At 54.2% G+C, this 3,983-nt stretch overlaps 1 long non-coding RNA gene across 1 annotated transcript in view; it reads right to left on the reverse strand.

Annotated features, from left to right (window-relative positions):
* The window catches only part of LOC106148979, a 5,355-nt gene extending 4,382 nt beyond the window's left edge, over positions 1 to 973 (reverse strand). Inside the window, exon 1 of the long non-coding RNA XR_001234819.1 lies at positions 705 to 973. This is a non-coding gene — a long non-coding RNA (uncharacterized LOC106148979). The remainder of the gene's footprint in view (positions 1 to 704) is intronic.
* Positions 974 to 3,983: the final 3,010 nt, after the last annotated feature.

Genomic DNA, 3,983 nt, shown 5'->3' on the forward strand with positions numbered 1-3,983 from the left:
TTTTTTTTTGTTTGTTTGTTTGTTTTTGTTTTTTGAGACAGGTTCTCACTATGTAGTCCAGGCTGGCCTTGAACTCATTCTGTAGCCCAGGCTGGCCAGGAACTCACAGCGAACCTCCTGCCTCAGCTTCCCAAGTGCTGAGATTATAGGCGTCTACCATAATGCCTGGGTCTTCTGTTTGTTTGTTTGCTTGCATTTGAGACAGGGTCTTGCTAGGTAGTTCAGGCTGGCTTTGAACTCACTATGTAGTCCAAACTGGCCTCAAAACACACGGTGATCCTCCTGCCTCAGCCTCCTGAGTGCTGGGATTACAGGGGTGAGCCACCACGCTGGGCTTTTCTTTTTGAGGTGTTAGGGGTTGAACCCAGGGCCTCGTGCATGCTTAGCAAATGCTCCATGACTGAGCTACATCCCCAGCCCTTGCTATGGGTATTTTTCTTCTCATTTCACGCTGACAGAATGGTCGAATGTTAACGGTTTGTTGCAAAGGCTTTCTATGCTGTCTTCTCTCGCCTGATCCATTTCAATCAAGGTCCGGAAAATTAACAGGAGAATTTCACTGTGGTTTCTCGTGGCGCCCCGCGGTCTGCCCGTGAGCCCCGGAGAACACACTCTCCTGTGCACTTGTAGTTCCCCTGCCCGTGGCCCTGCCGTCCAAGGGGTGCTGCTCCTCCAGACAGACGGGACTTTGCCGTTTTACTGACCTCAGTCTCCTGGAAGCTGGCAGTCGTGGACACAGGGGAGAGGCGGGCGGGTCGCCAGCAGCTCCACCTGGCAAGCGCCTGCACAGCCTGTGGTTCTGAGGGCAGCATCAGCCCTGCCCTTAGACAGCAGCACAGGGTCACAGCAGCACAATCGGGCCCGGTCAGACCCAGTGGATAAGAATCTGCATTTGCAAACGATTCCTTGCTGGGTGTGATGGTGCACGTCTGTAATAGGAGGCTGAGGCAGGAGGATCCTTGCAAGTTCGAGACCAGCCTGGGCTACAAAGTGAGCTCAAGGCCAGCCTGAACTGCATAGCAGGACCCTGTCTCAAAAAGACAAAAAAAAAAAAGTTGTATTGGAAAAAAAGCCCTGCCCCAGCGTGGACCTGGCCCAGCTGCCCCAGAGGACTCACGACTGCCCGTCACCCAAGCCCTCCGGACTCTCTCTATCCCCCCGTTTTCTCATATCCCTTTCATGGCTGCTTTACCTGGATCTTAGCCCAGAAGCATCAACCAGGTCCTCTTACTGTCTAAGAACAGTAGGTGCGGTGGCACACGCCTGTAATCCCAGCACTTGGGAAGCTGAGGCAGGAGGGTCATTCTCCTTTGAGGCCAGCCTGGGCTACATCGCGAGACCCTGTCTCAAAAGCAAAAGTTAAGAGTAATAGTAAATAGCTGCGTTTTGTGCCCGAGGCCTCCCGCGGGCAGTGGGAGAGGGAGGAGAAAGTGGCCCACAGGGGAAGTGTCGGGCAGCCGGTGGGCACTGCAGTCGCGTCCCATTTCAAGCCAAACGAGGAGCCCAGCCGAGGGGCGCGCAGCGGAGCTGGTGCCTGTGCCGCGCCGAGATACAGGAAACGTGCCTCGGGCCCTCAGAGCCGTTCCCCAGCCCAGACCGTCACCGTGCCAGGACCGGGCTGGAGTGTGGCGAGGCGAGGAGGGCGCTTCGGAGGCCGGGCGACCAGCGCGGCAGCTTCAGACACCGTGCCGGCGCGGCCGCTGTGCAAGCGAAGCGGCCTCGTCAAAGCTGCCTGCCCGGGCGGCAAGAGGGAGAGAGCCCCCGGCCGTCCCGCCGCGGCCCCGTGCCCCCGCTCTGACCGGCTCCGGGCTTCGATCGTGCGCCCCGCGGCAGCAGCCGCCCTCTGATCGCCGTCTGCGCGGCCTTCGTGCCAGGCGCTGAGCGATCGGGGCAGAGGCCCTGTGACCCGCAAACCTGAACATACCTGCTGCCCTGGGCTTTGCCTCTGGGCCGGAGCTCGGCTGCTCCAAGCGCAGCCTGCGGCCGCACACATTGCCGCGGTGCGCACAGGGCGCTCGGGGAGGCCGCTCCGAAACCTCTGCCTTGAGGAGACACCGGGAGCCGGGGGTCGGGGCGGGCCAAGGACACAGCGGGGGAGTGCAGACAGACAGAGGGGGCCCGGGGGTGCAGCTCACGCTCACCCAAGCCCTGGGTGCAGTCCATGGCACCAGAAAAAAAGGAAGTTAATTAAAGCATCTCCAAAAAAATAAAAAATAAAAATAAATAAATAAAGCATATCCTACGTTTTTGTGGGGTTTTTTGACACAAGGTCTCACTATGCAGTTCAGTTCACTTGTACGACTTGAGGTCACTGTGTAGCTCAGACCGGCCTCAAACGCACGGCAACCCTCCTGCCCCAGCCTTTCAAATGCTGGGACTGCGGGCATGCGCCACCCCGACTCAAAGCCTACTCTACTTTAAAAGTGGGCCTAAATGCCAGGAGAATCGCTGGCGAATGAACACATTTTTACAACTCCAACCTTTATATTCCAACTTTTCACTCTGAATATCTTGAAAAAGCTCTACAAAAATAATTTTGGTAATTTTTGGTTTGCTTTAAGAGGTTTTCCTCAAAGCAACCTTCTCGGGCTGGGAATACAGCTCAGCTGCACGGTGGCTGCCTGGCAAGTGCAAGGTCCTGAGTTCGATTCCCGGTACCAAAAAAAAAGGCGACTGTCTCCCACCCACACCCACGCCTTCCCCAGGGTCTCACTATGTGTCGGTGCATAGTCAGTTTCTGTCTGGGGTGACAGGTCCCGAGAACGAGGTGCCTGCAGATGAAAAGAAAAACAAGGGAGACACGGTTATGGGAGCAGGGGGCTTGCAGCCTCTCAGACTGAAGCCTCCATTACCAGCCTCCTTAGCCTTTTATTGGGATACAAATAAAAGGCAGCAACAGGGCAAATGGGAGGAATAATTAACAGGATTGGCCAGGACAATGCAACTCAATTATCACAGGAATGAGACTTGACTTAGTTAGCCCTGTTATCATGCTTCGGGGATATCTCAGCAAAGCACCTACTGTCGTCCCGCAGCTTTCCACAGGGACGCAGGTCCTGCTATCACTTCCTTTTACACGAACGTTTTTGCTAGACCTCCTCCAGAATCAACCGTACGGCTTGGTCAGGCTCTTGAAAGATAAACTAAAGAAGGTTGTTTTCCACAATTATGCGGCCAAGACTGTTCTTGAATTTTCAATCCTCCTGTCTCAGCCTCCCTGGTGCTGAGATTACAGATGTACATCAACACACCTGACTTCCTCAGAGCAATTTTGCAGGGCATTTGTTTTTAAGAATGGCCTTTTTTCCTTCTTTTCATTGTAAGTCTTGAGTCACCTAGTATTGAATGTCCCAAAGGTGTGTCACTAACAGCCCTTCTCCTAGAGGATGTTATTAATGTCCCCCCATATACTCACAAGAATGGCTTCTTTTTTTTTCCTTTCGGGGATTGAACCCAGGGCCTCACTCATCTCGGCAAGCACTCTCCCACTGAGACTCACTCCTAACCCCTTTTATTTCTGGACACACTTTTCACTAAGTCGCCCAAGCCGGCCTCAAACTCTCACTCTTCCTGCCTCAGCCTCCGTAGCAGGTGGGGTGACAGCCATGCAACGCCACGCCCGGCAAGAGTGGTTTCTTTGTTTTTCTCCAGTACTGGGAATCGAACTCATGACGTCGCGCTTGACAGGCAGGCGCTGTGCCGCTGAGCTAAATCCCCAGCCCCAAGAGTGGTTTCTTAGTGGCGCCTAAACTTTACTTTAACTCTGTGACCTGCACCTGGATTCCTGACTGGCGCTGCCCCTGCAGCGATGGAAATGTATTATGTCTGTACCACCCACATTCCAGCCACTAACGCATGAGGCCCCTGGACACCTGGCACGTGGGTCCTGTAAGTGAAGACTGGAGTTTAAAATCGTCTTTTTTTTTTTTTTTTTTTTTTTCTTTTTGAGACAGGGTCTCGCTATGTAGTTCAGGCTGGCCTTG

The sequence above is a fragment of the Chinchilla lanigera genome, unplaced genomic scaffold, assembly GCF_000276665.1.
Source record: "Chinchilla lanigera isolate Chin_1 unplaced genomic scaffold, ChiLan1.0 scaffold00033, whole genome shotgun sequence".
NCBI classification, from domain to species: domain Eukaryota; kingdom Metazoa; phylum Chordata; class Mammalia; order Rodentia; family Chinchillidae; genus Chinchilla; species Chinchilla lanigera.